This window comes from Hyaena hyaena, unplaced genomic scaffold (assembly GCF_003009895.1).
Source record: "Hyaena hyaena isolate Hyena2069 unplaced genomic scaffold, ASM300989v1 scaffold_20, whole genome shotgun sequence".
Classification (NCBI taxonomy): domain Eukaryota; kingdom Metazoa; phylum Chordata; class Mammalia; order Carnivora; family Hyaenidae; genus Hyaena; species Hyaena hyaena.
The window spans coordinates 6,555,344-6,570,830 of NW_024080652.1; the positions used below are offsets into that span (position 1 = coordinate 6,555,344).

Sequence of the window (15,487 nt, forward strand, 5' to 3'; positions counted from 1 at the left end):
GATTTCAAGCAGATGGTGCACTGGACAAGTCAAAGAAATACTGGAATTTTTCATTTTACTAGTGCTTCTCATTCACTCTTCACTTTTAGAAAATGGTTAACCTCTTATATTTGTATTCCATTCTTGTTTATAAATTTACAACTTGGGCATAATGACAGGGTCTGTCTGTTTCTTTCCTGCACTTTCTCATGTTACAATCTCCACTCTGTCAAACCATTGTCCTTCCTGAGCATAGTTTTGACTCCAGGCTTTGGTTTGAACAGGCCAGGATTCTAAATGCTCCCTTTACTTGCAGAAAGACGTGAGTATGCCGTTCCTGGCACTAAGATTATAAAAAGTATGAACTTCATGGATTGTTATGAAGATAAGGTCAATTTAAGTTACTCCATAGCTGGTAACTGCTATTTCGGAGTTTAGCAGGAAACTCCCCTTATCATGAACTAATTTCCCTAACATTTTTACTGCTTCAACATATCAAATATGCCCCTGGCAAACTCGTCTGGGCACTGTAAGCTCTTTGAATGTTGACCCTCTTTCTAAGGCTTTTCTTCCTCTTTTAGCCCATTGGTACCGATATGTTCGTCATACCCATACACTCAAGGCACAGTTGGGAGGCGCTGGAGTCGTGAAGGGGGAACACTGATCAAGTTGAAGCCACAAAGGGAAAGGACAGGCTTGACTGCGGGCATAGATAGGAAATTCGGGGCCAGCAGGGTCCCCAACTCGTGATTTGGAAAAAGGGAGGTGAAGATGGGTGGCAAAACGGCAGGGGTCAAGGGAGGAGACAAATGGGGTGCACACGGGACAGTGGCGACGAAAAAGAAGGCAACCAATTTAGGCCCTAGGTCCACTTGGGCGATGAAATGCAACTAGAGGTCTGTCCCATCCTCCCTCAATCCCTCCTTGGAGAAAGACGAACGCCAAAGGAGGCCCCATCCCCACGCCTATCCGAGCCCAGCTCCCAAGCGGCTCTGGAGAACCCACGATCGAGAGGAGACCTCCGAGCTGCCTAGACGGGACCCGGAAGTGCGCGCCGTGGAGCCCGAGTTTCCAGTCCTGCCCAGGGGGCCGAAGTGGCCGCTGTTGCGGAGCGGTTGAGCTAGTGAGTGTCGGGGCTCCGGGCTAGGGCTTCGGGTCTGCTCCGTGGCTGGGAGAAGCTCGGACTGCGGAGGGGGGCTCGGACTGAAGGGATGCTCATGGTGCGGGGTTGGGGTCGCAGGCCTGGCCGCGCCCCCATGCCAGGGCCCGGCCGGCCTGAGGAGAGTGAATTGGGAGTCTTTCCTGGGAAAGATTCACCTGCCGTTTTCCCTGCATCTGCCCTCTCCTCCCTCTCCTGAAGTGACTGCCCATCCGTTGTGTCGTGCTCTGAAGAAATTTTAGGGGAAGTCTTGGCCTTGGAGCAGCACCAGAGATTGGACCCAGCCCATGGAGAAGCTGCCTGAGCAGATGTCCCTGCAGTCCCTGTGCCCATCCTCCGAATAGGAGCCTCGAAAGAGCAAGGGTGAGGAGCTGACCTAGCTGGCTTTCTTTGTCTAAACTTAGTTCTTCCGACCGCGGCCTCAGATCAGATGGACACGATTAACCTTATAAATAGAATTGTCCTGTGAAAAACTACTGCTTTTTTTTTTTTTTTAACCCTAAGGCTCTATTATATGTAAATAAAGCCTGTAACCAACTGTTTCCTCTCTGTGTGGAGCAGATTTGCCGCAGCAGCACTGTCTAGCACTAAGTCTTGGAAGATCTGTCATTCCAGCACCCGCTAACTTGATTGGCCTTTGGAGAAGCTGAGTAAATGTTGTGTGAATAAGGAAATGAATGAACCCAGCCAAGTATATCCCATACTTCAAGTACCAGTTAGAGTGGGCTCCTCCACTCATTCTACCCAAGTTCTCCATCTTTAGGGAAGATACATTTACCACCCACGGTATAAACTCCAAGAGGGTGACTTTCCTGTGGAGTACAGTAGATAAGCCAGCCACCTGCTGATGAAAAATTAGGTTAAACTATAGGTATCAACATTTTTATTTCAATCTGCTATCCCACCATTATCTGGTATATGTCTGGCCATTTTAAAAAAGTGGATATTATTTAATTGGGAGACACAGGCTTAGATAATCCACATCATGGACTCTGAGATGGCTTATGTTTGGGGAGATTTTCTTTTACACATTTATGTGTAAAAACTATGTTTTCAGACTAATCTTTAACTTGGCAGATATTTATTGAGCTGTTACTATGAGGTGTTGAAACTAAGTTGAGGGGTGCCTGGGTTGCTCAGCCGGTTAAACGTCTGACTTCAGCTCAGGTCATGATCTCACGGTTCATGAGTTCGAGCCCCACGTCAGGCTCTGTGCTGACAGGCAGCTCAGAGCCTGGAGCCTGTTTCAGATTCTGTGTCTCCCTCTCTCTCTGACCCTCCCCTGCGCACACTGTCTCTCTCTCTCTCCCTCTCTCTCTCTCTGAAACAAATAAAAACATTTAAAAAAAATTTAGAAACCAAGGTGAAAGAAAACCCAGCTCCTACTCACCTACAAACTTGGAGTTGAGTTAGATTAGTTAACCAAGAGACTGTGGGTTAGTAAACAATGTAGAAGTTCACAAGAGGAGATCCCTGGGAACTGGGTATTGGCCCAGGAAGTCTTAGGAAGTCACAGATTTGGTCATGAAAGAATTTAAAGTTCAAGGAATTAAGTTTCAGATGAGAGGGGACAGATGCTTACTACGGGCTCTCTTGTTAGTCTTTCTAAAAAGCCTGTACTCACTTCCTAAAATACTTTTACTAACATTTACTCCTGTTAGTTCAGTACCCACTGCAGTACCCACTGCATCCAGTCCATACTCCATAACCTGGCATTCAGGGTCCTCTGCACTGTGCCCTCAACCCAACTTGAGAGTCTTTCCTTAGTGTTCCCCAAAATAAACTGAGCAAGGCTGGTGTGTCTGCACAAGGTAAAGCTGAAGACACTTTGCACTATCCACTGTTGTGCCTTTGTGTCTTTTTCCTAATGCATTGCTGTCCCCTACATTCCTTGCCTATCTAACCACCGCTCATCCCAGCAACCCCTGCATGGGGAGGCATGGGACAGCCTCCTCCATGAAGTTTCTGAAACAGACTTTGGGCTGTGAGGAAGGAAACAAACAGATATAAAAGACATTTACATGAAAACCTGCAGGATTTGGTGGCTGAGTGAGCATTAGGAGGAAACTGTATAGTCACCTTTGTTCCCTTCACCGTCATACCTCAAAAAAATCTTCATAAGTTACTATTATCTTTGGAATGCAGGGCACTGCTTCTGCTCCATCAGAACTGATTATATCAAAGTTGCCAGTGGCTTAACCTATAATGAATCCATTGCACGCATTTTTTCAGCTTTAATTTTTTGACCCCTTGGTATTTTCTGTTGATGTGATCAATCTTTCTCACACCTTTTGTTTTTTGGTTTCAGAACCATCATTTTCTTCTGGTTTTCCTCTCACTTCCTCCAAGTCTTTCCCACTGTTTCTCCACCTGTTTTTAAACATTGGTTTTCCCCAAGACTGTTCTCAGCCCTCTTTTTTCATTCCTGTGGGTGATCCTATCCTCTTACAGGACTTCACCTAACCACCATTTGGTGTTCTTGCTTCCAGCTGGCTCCTGAATACTAGATGTTCATGGGTGTACTTCAGAGCTCACTGTTTACTGCCAGTCCCCACCTCCCTCCCTTCCAATGACAACCTTGGTTAATTGTAGTAACTGATTTTCCCAAGCTAGAAAACCTGGGGATCATACTCTACTATTCTCCTTCCCTCCATATTCAGTCAACCACCAAAGATTGTCAGTTTTTCTTCAGAAAGTGCCTGATTCTGTTGTCTATCATTGCCATTTCCTCATTTTAGGCACATTCTGTTTTTCTTGGATTGTTGACACATCGCTATACTATTGGTCATTCCCCCGCCCCCACCCCCCCAGCCCCAGGCTCTCCTCCATACTGCTGCCAGAGTGAACTTCCCTGGGAACAAATTTGATCATGTTAGTCTCTGTCTATAAAATAAAGTCCAAAGTCCTGGATGTGGCTTATATGCCTCTTCCTTTGTGGCTCTACTCTATTTTTCTGCTACATCTCCTGCTTCCTGCCCATGTGGAGCATACATTTCAGTCCCACTGAATCTTTTTTTAATATTCCTTAAACTTAGTGTTCCCTTTTATGTTTCTGAACCTTAGCATATGCTATTACTGTTGCCTGGAATACTCTTTACCTTGTTGATCCTGATCAGAGTCAAGATCCAACTCCAAGTCATTCTTTAAGAACGCCATCTCCAGGTTCACCTCAGTAGGGGTTGTCCTTCCTTTCTGCTTTGAGGCACCATTGTAATCCCTCTACCTGTATCCTGCACACAGTAGGTGGTCTATACGTTTCTTGATTGATTAAATCAAACAGGCTGCTCACTCAGCCACCAAATCCTGCAGGTTTTCATGTAAATGTCTTTTATATCTGTTTGTTTTCTTCCTCACAGCCCAATCAAATTAATCTTGATTGATTAAATCAAACAGTATTTATTTCCTAGGGCTGCTGTCACAAATTACCACAACTGTGTGGCTTAATACAGCAGAACTGTATTCTCGCTGTTTTGTAAGCTAAAAGAGGGCTGATCTACCTTTGAAGGTTCTAGGGGGGAATTTCTTCTTAACTGGTCCTAGCTTCTGGAGGTCCCCGGCAATTCTTGGTGCTCCTTGGCTTATGGCTACATCACTCAATCTCTGTCTCTTTTGTCACATGGCCTCCTTTCCTGTGTGTTTCCTGGTCTGAACCTTTATCTCTTTCTCTTATAAAAATACCAGTCATTGGATGTAGGCCTCCTCACCCCACCCCTGCCCCAATCCATTATGACCTCATCTGAACTCCGCAAAGATTCCTTCCAAATAAGTCACATTCTGAGATACCAGGTGGATGTGAGTGGGGGTAGGTGGCACTATTTGACACAGTACAGTAAGTATTGCTCATTTCTAATGCTGTTAGAAATGAATATACCTGGGATCACACAGCTTTATAGTTAAACTACTTGAAGAACTGCATAGAGTTCCCTTTTTCCTTTAAATTAAAAGCAGATCAGCCAAGAAATTTTCTTTAAAACCTTTGTCCACAGAGACACATTTGATTTGCTTATTTCAGAGGGCAACTGCTCTCTTCTTGGGTTTCTCTAGCTCTGTCTCAGACTGGCCACTGTCTGCTGAGGCATTTTAAGGGGTCCTGCTATATACCAGAGTTTGGATTGAAGTTTTCGGTATATTTAAAAACATTTTTTCTTAATGTTTATTTATTTTTGAGAGAGAGAAGGAGAGAGAATGAGCCGGAGAGGGGCAGAGAGAAAGGGAGACACAGAATCTGAAGCAGGCTCCAGGCTCTGAGCTGTCAGCACAGAGCCCAGCGTGGGGCTTGAACCCACAAGCTGTGAGATCATGATCTGAGACTAACTCAGACACTCAACAGACTTAGCCACATAGGCACCCCCTCTTTTCTTTAAAATTTTTTTTCTTTAAATTTTATTTAGAAAGCACAAACAGCAGAGGTGAGAGACAGAGAGAGAGAGAGGGAGAATCTTAAGCAGGCTCCACATTTAGTTCAGAACTTGATGCAGGGCTTGATCCCATGACACTGGAATCATGACCTAAGCCAAAATCAAGAGTCAGATGTTTAACCAACTGAACCAGCCAGGTGCCCCTGATATTTTTTCTATAAGTGGCTCTGACCTATAAAGAGATGTAGCTTTCTGAATTTTAGTTGAGCCTCAGTCCAGGAGACTTTTTATAAATGGTCTATTTGGGACTGTCAATGATTTATAGATTCTTCTCCCAATGGAGGGGAACTTCTTTTTGATGAATTGCTGTGAAATCATCAGGAGCATTTTGAAGAACCTAATGTGCGCAGGGCTGTTTACACAGTACTGGACTTGGAGAAAAAGAAATGGAAGACAACTTTTATTCTGAGACACTCAGAAGGAAACACCCATGAACAAAATGAAATATACTTCTGAGGAGAGGCCCAAAGACTATGTGGTTAAATACCACATAAATGAAGGAGGTAGGAACCAAATGCTTTAGAGATTCAAAGGAGAGATGACTTCCAGCTGGGGTTACAGCAGGGTTAGGTTTCAGGAAGGAGCTGCCTTTGAGCTGGGTCATAAAAGTCTAGGATTTTGATAGGTGACATTAGGAGGCTGTTTCAGGTGGAGGAGAAGGGTGTGTGTGGTGACATACATGTTCAGGAACCAGTTCACATTAACTGGAGTATAGAGAAGATGTGATAGAGGATGAGTCTGTAAGGCAGAGTGGCGTAAGATTATGGGAAAATAATCCCAGGCCCAAGAACTTAACTTTTGTTTGGCACATGTTGAGGTATGTTATGTTATGTTAGTTTTTCTTAACAGGAGGCTAGCTGGTGAGCATTGTATATGAAGGAAGGGAATCTGACTTGTTGAGTGTGGTAAGGGAGGTGACAGGTGATTAGGATCTGACTTTAGGACCTTAATAGTGCTAACAAGAAGGTAGGGACAAAAATCAAGAAGTGTGCTATAGGTAGAAGCAATAGTACTTGTTTACTGAATGGACGTGGGGGCAGAGAAAGGAGTCACTAATCATTGTCACCCCTTCCCTTTTTATTTTGAAAAATGCTAAAGTTACAGGAGAGTTGCAAGAATATTATACTAAACATTCAAAATCCAGAAGGAGGAGCAGGTTTGAGACCTATTGATCTCAAGAGACTGGTATGAGAGCCACATGGAAATGTGCTTTTAGATCATTGGAGATGCTGTAGCCTGTTATAAATATTCCCCATTTTAGGAGATGGGAACACAATCCCTCCAGCTAATCAACCCAGAGAGAAACAGTTTCTCTCATATTCATATCCAGCAGTTAGTACTCTTGTCCACACCACCATCAACATTGTTTTCCAGAATCCAAGTACTTCTTACTACCTTCTCCGCCATCATCTTGGTCCAGGGTGCCATCATCTCTCACCTGGACTATTGCAGCACCCTCCTGGCTAGTTGTTCTGCCTCTACCATTACCTTCCTACAGTCTACCCAAAATAGCAGCCAGTGTGATCCTGTTAAAATGCCAGGTCTTGTCTTCCTCTGATCTAAAGCCTTCTGTGGCTTCCCGTCTCACTCAGTGAAAGCACACCTCTTCCAGTAGCCTATAGGGTCCTATGTTCTCTAATTCCCTTTTAATGTCTGTGACCTCATTTCTTACCATTCCCTTGCTCATTGCATTCCTGTAACATTGCCTCATTGAACACCCAGGGCCTTTGCACTTGTTATTTCTTTTATGTGTAACGCTCTCTCAGATACCCTTATCTCCTTCAAGTCTTTGCTTCAGTGTCATTTTCTTAGTCCTTCTTTGACCATGGTATGTAAAATTGGAACCCTTCTGCCCACTCCCTCCCCCGGCGCTCCTTTTCCTTGCTTTTTCTCTATGGTATGTGTATCTTCCTCTAAGAGTATGTAATTTACAAGGTTTCTTGTCCAGCTCCCTTACTAAAATGGAATATCTTAGAAGGCAGAGTCTTTGCCTGTTTCCCCACTGATATATCTCAGCACTTGGAACTGTACCTGGCATGTTGTTGGTGTTCAGTAAGATGGATGTGAATGACTGAAGTGTCACAGGACTCATAAAGAGAAGTATTGAATTCTAAGAGAAGGATCTCTTTCAGCCTAATGAAGAAGGTGCTATTGAACAGAGCCTGAGAGCTGTAGGATTTACATTCTTGAATATTGTCAGGTAGGCTATCAGATCCTCTGACGGTGGACCAAATAAAAGGCTCATCCTCTAGAATACCTAAGCCTTCACATGTTGTGGGAGAGAACAAAGAGAGTGGTTCAACAAAAAGAAGAGGTTTGGTATAGGGGAGATGATCAGAACGAGGCTGGAAAGACAGAGGCCAGGTCAGAAAGATCCAGAAGAAAACCTCATTATTATTATTACTATTATTTTAAATAAATAGTTTATTGTCAAGTTGGTTTCCATATAACACCCAGTGCTCATCCCCACAAGTGCCCCCCTCTATGCCCATTACCCCCCCCATACCCATCAGTCCTCAGTTTGTTCTCAGCATTCAAGAGTCTCATGGTTTGCCTCTCTCCCTCTCCCCTACTATTTCCTCTCTTCTTCTCCCCCACGGTCCTCTGTTAAGTTCCTTCTAATCCTCCTATATGTGCAAACATATGGTATTTGTCCTCCTCTGCCTGACTTCTTTCTCTCAGCATAACACCCTCAAGTTCCATCCATGTTGCTACACATGAAACCCTCATTTTTTTAAAAAAAAATTTTTTAATGTTTTATTTATTTCCAGGAGAGAGAGACAGCGCGAGCAGGGGAGTGTCAGAGAGAGAGGGAGTCACAGACTCTGAAACAGGCTCCAGGCTCTGAGCTGGCAGTCAGCACAGAGCCTGACGCGGGGCTCGAACCCACGAACCGCGAGATCATGACCTAAGCGAAAGTCGGATGCTTAACCGACTAAGCCACCCAGGCGCCCCATGAAACCCTCATTTTAATATCTGCCCAAGTCAAGACCAGAAGCATCTCCTGGTCCATGAAGTATTCCAAATCCTAGGCCAAATGAAGGCATGCCCAGGCTGTTGCTCTTTGACTTTTGATGAGCTGATGAAGACTTTGTTAGCTTCTCTGTCTGGTGTTTCACCTTATTAGGATTTACATTCTTACATCCTTAATGATCCCAGTTTTGAAGGGCTTCTAGGTTTAGATACTTCTAGGCCTGTGGGAGAAATTTTGAAGATTTAGAAGGCTCTAGAGTTAAGCTATCCAGTAAGGGAGCACCAGCTATGATGGGCTAATTACATTGAAATTAATTAAATTAAATACAATTAAAAGTCCAGCTCCTCAGTTGCACTTGCCACATTTCAAGTGCTCAGTAGCCATGTATGGCTGCTGGCTACTGTATTGGACAGTGCAGATGTGGAACAGTTGCATAACCACAGAAAGTTCTGTTGGATTGTGCAGTGAGTGACTTGAATTTATAGTACCAGGTCATTTTGGCATCTTGCTAAAAGGAATTGGCCTGCCTCGCTAATATTTAGGCTTGATTGATGCCTTTATCACTTTTTTTTTTTAAGTACCTAACTTTTTAGACTTAGTCTCTATGTTTGCAATTTGTGTGACTTATAAGGTGAACAGTTAAACACATGTGCAAATGGATATAAAAACATCAACCCAGTAGTCCACTCACACCTGTTAGAATGGCTATCATTTAAAAGATGAGAAGTGTTGGTGAGGATGCGGAGAAAAGGAATTCTTATACACTGTTGGTGAGGATGTAAATTAATGAACTACCAATAGAACTACTATATGATTCAGCAATTCACTTCTGAGTATTTATCTGAAGGAAATGAAAGCACAAATCTCAAAAAGATATCTGCACCCCCCATGTTCATTACAGCATTATGTACAATAGCCAAGACATGAAACAGCCTAAGTGTCCATTGATGAGTGGATAAAGTAGATATGGTATACATACAAATATACATGTGTGTCCACAGTGGAATATTGTTCAACCATGAAAAGAAGGAAATCTGTCATTTTTGGCAACATGGATGGACCTTGAAGGCATTATGCTAAGTGAAATAAATCAGAGAAGACAAATACTGTATGATCTTACTTATATATGAAATTAAAAAAAAAAAAACACCAACAACAAAACAAACAAAAAACCCTACCCCAACTCATAGATACAGAAAACAGACTGGTGGTTGCCAGATGTGGAGGGTGGACCTGGGGGAATTAGATGAATGGGGTCAAAAGGTAGAAACTTAAAGTTATGAGGTAAATAAATCCTGGGGATGTAACGTACAACATGGCAAGTATAGCTGATAATGCTGACTTGTATGTTTGAAAATTACCGAGAGGACCTTAAAAGTTCTTATTACAAGAAGAAAATGTTTATACATACAGTATCTAAATTGAACATACAGAGGATGAGAGGCTATCTGGAAGTGGAGAACAAGTGATAAGACATCACAGACCCAGGTGCCTGGGTGGCTCAGTTAAGCACCGGTTCAGCTCAGGGCATGATCTCATGGTTCGTGGGTTGGAGCCCCACGTCAGGCTCTGTGCTGACAGCCAGCTCAAAGCCTGGAGCCTGCTTCGGATTCTGTATCTCCCTCTCTCTCTGACCCTCTCCTGCTCACGCTGTGTCTCTCTCTCACACAAATAAATAAAAACATTAAAACTTTTTTTTAAAAAGACATCACAGATAATTATTAAATTCCTTCAATAAAGTGACTATTTGCCAAATAAAATCAGAGCTGTTTATATTCTAGGCTTTCATTGCTGATAGAAATGCTGCATTGGTGGCACAAAAACAGACACATAGACCAATGGAATAGAATACAGAACTTAGAATTGGACCCACAAATGGATGGCCAACTAATCTTTGACAAAGCGGGAAAGAGTATCCAATGGAAAAAGACAGCAGCCTCTTTAACAGATGGTGCTGGGAGAACTGGACAGCAACATGCAGAAGAATAAAACTAGATCATTTTCTCACACCATACACAAAAATAAACTCAAAATGGATAAAGGACCTGAAAATGAGACAGGAAACCATCAAAACCCTAGAAGAGAAAGCAGGAAACAACCTCCTTGACCTCAACTACAGCAGTTTCTTACTTGACACATACCCAAAGGCAAGGGAATCAAGAGCAAACATGAACTATTGGGACCTCATCAAGATTAAAAGCTTCTGGGGCGCCTAGGTGGCTCAGTCGGTTAAGCGGCCGACTTTGGCTCAGGTCATGATCTCACGGTTTGTGGGTTCGAGCCCCGCATTGGGCTCTGTGCTGACAGCTAGCTCAGAGACTGGAGCCTATTTCAGATTCTGTATGTCCCTCTCTCTCTGTTCCTCCCCTGCTCACGCTGTCTCTCTCTCTCTCAGAAATAAATAAAACATTAAAATTTTTAAAAAAAGATTAGAAACTTCTGCATGGCAAAAGAAACAATCCATAAAACTATTAGGCAACCAACGGAATGGGAAATGATAGTTGCAAATGACATATCAGATAAAGGGCTAGTATCCTCCACACCCAAAAAACAATCCAGTGAAGAAATGAGCAGAAGATGTGAGCAGTCGCTTCTCCAAAGAGGACATCCAGATGGCCAACAGACGCATGAAACGATGCTCAGCATCCCTCCTTATCAGGGAAATAGAAGTCAAAACCACACTGAGATACCACCTCACGCTGGTCACAGTGGCTAAAATGAACAAATCAGGAGACTCTAGATGCTGGCGAGGATGTGGAGAAATGGGCACCTTCCTACACTGTTGGGAATGTGAACTGGTGCAGCCCCTCTGGAAAACAATGTAGAGGTTCCTCAAAAAATTAACAATAGAACTCACCTATGACCCAACAGTAGCACTGCTAAGAATTTACCCAAGGCATACAAGAGTCCTGATGCATAGGAGCACATGTACCCCAATGTTCATTGCAGCAATCTCAACAATAGCCAAAACATGGAAAGAACCTAAGTGTCCATCAACGGACGAATGCATCAAGAAGATGTGGTTTATCTATACAATGGAATACTCCATGGCAATGAGAAGAATGAAATCTGGCCATGTGTAGCAACGTGGATGGAACTTGGGGGTGTTATGCTGAGCGGAATAAGTGAGGCAGAGGAGAGATACCATATGTTTGCACGTATAGGAGGATTAGGAGGAACTTAACAGAGGACCATGGGTGAATAGAAGGGGAAAAATAGTTGGGGAAAGCAAGAGAGGCAAACCATGAGAGACTCTTGAATGCTGAGAACAAACTGAGGACTGATGGGTATGGGGGGGAGGGGAAGGTGGGTGATGGGCATGGAGGACAGCACTTGGAAGGAGCACTGGATGTTATATGGAAACCAATAAACTAAGAGGGGAAAAAAAAAAAAAGATGCTACATTGGATATTCTTCATCACTCCCTTCTTTCACAAAGATCCCTCTTAGTAGAGGGCCTGCTTTCTCTAATACCATTGCAATCAAAACAAAACAAAAATTTCTCAACCTTTAGTAATCTGTATTTCATAAGTATTTCTTAACAGGAGGAATGTATTAAAGTAAACAGGCAATGTTTTTCTATCATGTCTCTCTTAAATGCAGTGAGGGTGCAGGGTTTGTTTTTGTATGTTCTGTTAGAGTTGAAATCAACTTGGAAATATTTCTCTCTACTCTGTGCTTCATATTTTAAATAACTTTTCCTCTCTCGCCTTTCCTTTATTCAGTCTTCCCAATTTGCAGTATTATTAAAGGATGCATATAAATAGGTCTGAGTATGTGTGTCCGTGAGAGATGCTCTGGTGAGGAAGTGTTGGTATCTGGTTATGTGAAGGTAGTCTTCCCTGTTACCTCAGAGGAATCATGAGGCCAGGGTACCATGTGGACAGAACCCCTGGGGTAGAGTACTCCTCTTTAACTGATCTGTTCAATACCTCCCCACACAGAGACCCCAGCATCTCTCTTCTAATGTTCTGAGATAGTTCCACTTTCCCCAAACACTGCTTTCCTTCCTGCTAATCCCAGTACATCTGTCTGGTTAGCTACTTCATATATAAACCCTAATTTTAGTTTCCTACTCTTTCTCCAAATTTACACAACTTGTATCCATCTTTTCCCTATACTGCAAGGCCATTTTTCATACTTTTTTGTTGAACCAAATCCTTCGGGAATACTCTGACCATCCTGTTTCCCACCAGGAGTTTTTCTTGTTACATTTTACCTTTTTTATATTCCCTGTCAGATGGTGAGACCTGGACTGGGGATCAATTAATTATAAAGCAGAAAACTCTTGAAGTAGGGCTACAACTACATGAAGGAGATGAATGTGAACAAAACAAACACGAGGGCCCCCACGAATGTGGACAAAACTTCTGTAACATCACAAACTCTATCCAACAGCTACAAATTCTTAATTGACAAGAAATCCCAAATGGGTAGTATTTGTGGAAAATTGTTTAGGCAGAACTCATACCTTATTCAGCATTAAAGAATCCACATACAAGAGAAATTCTATTAGTGTCATGAATGTGGAAAAGCTTTTGGCCATAGTTGAAACCTTATCCAGCACCAAAGAATACCTACTAAAGAGAAACCCTATAAATGCAGTAACTGTGGGAAAGCCTTCCAGCGCAGCTCACACCTTATCCAGCATCAGATAACTCATGCAGGAGAGAGGACTTATATGTGTAATGAATATGGAAAAGCCTTTGGTTGAAACTCAAGTCTTACATGACATCAGAGAATCCACACAAGGGAGAAACCCTATGTGTGTAGTTAATGTGGGAAGGCCTTCAGCCAGAGCTCAAATCTAATAGAACATCAGTGAGTTCACACCAAAGAGAGACCATATGAGTGCAATGACTGTGGAAAGCTTACAACCATAACTCACACTCATTGAACACCAGGGAAGGCTCCTTATGATGGCAGCAAGTGTGGGAAATCTTTTTAGTAGGAGTTCACTTATTATTAAACACCATAGAATTCACATAGGAGAGAGACCCTATGAAAGTAGTGAATGTGGGAAGGCTGTCAGTAGGAATTCTCACCTTATTCAGCACCAGAAAACTCACAGTGGAGTAAAAGCTTCTGAATATAAGGAATGTGGAAAAACGTTCACATACAGTTCATGCCTTTCTGATCATCTAGGAATCCATACAAGAGAGAAACTGTGAATGAAATGAACACGTAAGAGCCTTTGGTCAGAGTTCAGCTCTGATTGAATGCCAGAGAGCTCGCATGGGGGAGAAACCGTTTAGGTTTCATGAGGTGGACAGCCTCCAGTCCTGGTTCAACTCTTATTAAGATGTGGAAATCCAGATAGTGTATAGCTCTCATGGATGTGTTCAACACATGGAAACCTTTAGACAGAGTTCCCACCTTATTCAGCAGCAGTAGATTCACTTTGGAGGAAAGTATGTTAGAGAGGGGCATGAAAGGGACCTAATGCTGCACAACCAAGTTGATGGCTAAGTGGAACCTTCAGTTAGTGCTGCTGTTTATTTGATGTTTAGGATCTGCATCACAGAGAGTCTGTGGTTTGCTTTTCAGATCTTTCAGTTGTCCTCTGAAAATGGAATGAGTTAGGTCCATTCCAGGGAAGAGAGAATCAGGGAATTCTGGATTCAGACTCATAGATCAGGAAAGCAGCAGGGTGACCTTTGAACCCAGTAGCTCTCCTTCTATCTCATCTATTCTATTTGTTGTATATCTCAATGGAAGTGGCTCTTGGGTCTTGGACCAGCATTTCGCTCCTCAGTGTCCTACAGATTATTCAATCTCATTTTGTTTTACATAATCTAAATGCATTTAATAAACAGGCAGATTTTCTAGCCAAATAATTTCTCAGTATGACATGTCATGGGCTTTATTATGTATCAGCTTGGATAGGTTGAAATGGATTTGCCAGACTTCCCTATCCTGTAATTTTTGGTTCTTGAGGGCTAGAGAGGGAGATTCTTGGGAGACTGGGAGGACAGTAGAAAAGCAGCAGTTATTTTGTAGCTCACCCATGTGGTTGCTGGTCAGCAGCTGGGCCTGCAAAGGATCCACCTTTCCCTGGATCCCCCTTTGCCTTACCTCTGTATGTGTGTGTTTCCTCATGGTTTTACTCCTCTAATTGAATCCTAGTGATATGCATGCTCACTGTTCTTGTGAAAAGAGAGTGAAAAAAAGTAAACTTATTTTAAGTTTAGGTAGAGAGAAATGGTTTTACTTTTATACTCCATTATAACAAAACTTACCTCATAACCTGAGGCAGAGCTTCACTACTATATAATTGTTGAGGAAAAAATTGAATAGCAAAGCAGTTGAATAGTGTGATACATGATGGATAAGTTTTTTTTAAGATTTTTTTTTTTTTTAATTTGGGGGCCACCTGGGAGGCTCAGTCGGTTGAGTGTCTGACTTCAGTTCAGCTCCTGATCTCATGGTTTGGGAGTTTGAGCCCCATACTGAGCTCTCTGCTGTCAGTGCAGAACCCTCTTTGGATCCTGTCTACCCTCTCTCCTGTCTGTCTCTGCCCCTCCCTCACTCATGCTCACTTGCATGCGTGCTCTCTCTCTCTCAAAAATGAATAGGATTTTTTATTTCTAAGAAAGCTCTGCACCCAGGGGCCCCTGGGTGGCTCAGTCAGTCAGTTAGGTGTCTGACTCTCAGTTTTGGCTAGGGTCATGATCTCGCGGTTTTCTGAGTTCAGGCCTGCATCGGGCTCTGCGCTGGCAGTGCAGATGGAGCCTGCTCAGGATTCTCTCCCTCTCTTTTCCTCACTCTCTGTCCCTCCCCTACTCACGCTATCTCTGTCTCTCTCAAAGATAAATAGACTTTAAAAAAAGAATTTAGGGGCGCCTGGGTGGCTTAGTCGGTTAAGCGTCCGACTTTCGCTTAGGTCATGATATCGCGGTTCGTGGGTTCGAGCCCCGCGTCGGGCTCTGTGCTGACTGCCAGCTCAGAGCCTGGAGCC

General features: G+C 43.1%; 1 protein-coding gene across 5 annotated transcripts in view; it reads left to right on the forward strand.

The window, feature by feature from the left end:
* The first annotated feature begins 838 nt into the window (after positions 1-838).
* Positions 839-15,487, forward strand: part of TMEM225B (transmembrane protein 225B) — a 33,971-nt gene continuing 19,322 nt past the window's right edge. For 4 of the 5 annotated variants that reach the window (XM_039225986.1, XM_039225989.1, XM_039225991.1 and 1 more), the window contains exons 1-2: positions 839-1,102; positions 1,340-1,501. The gene's annotated coding sequence lies outside the window, so the exon portion shown is untranslated. Of the gene's footprint in view, positions 1,103-1,339; positions 1,502-4,913; positions 4,968-15,487 lie in introns of those variants that run through there. The other variant, XM_039225987.1, reaches the window with a different exon arrangement.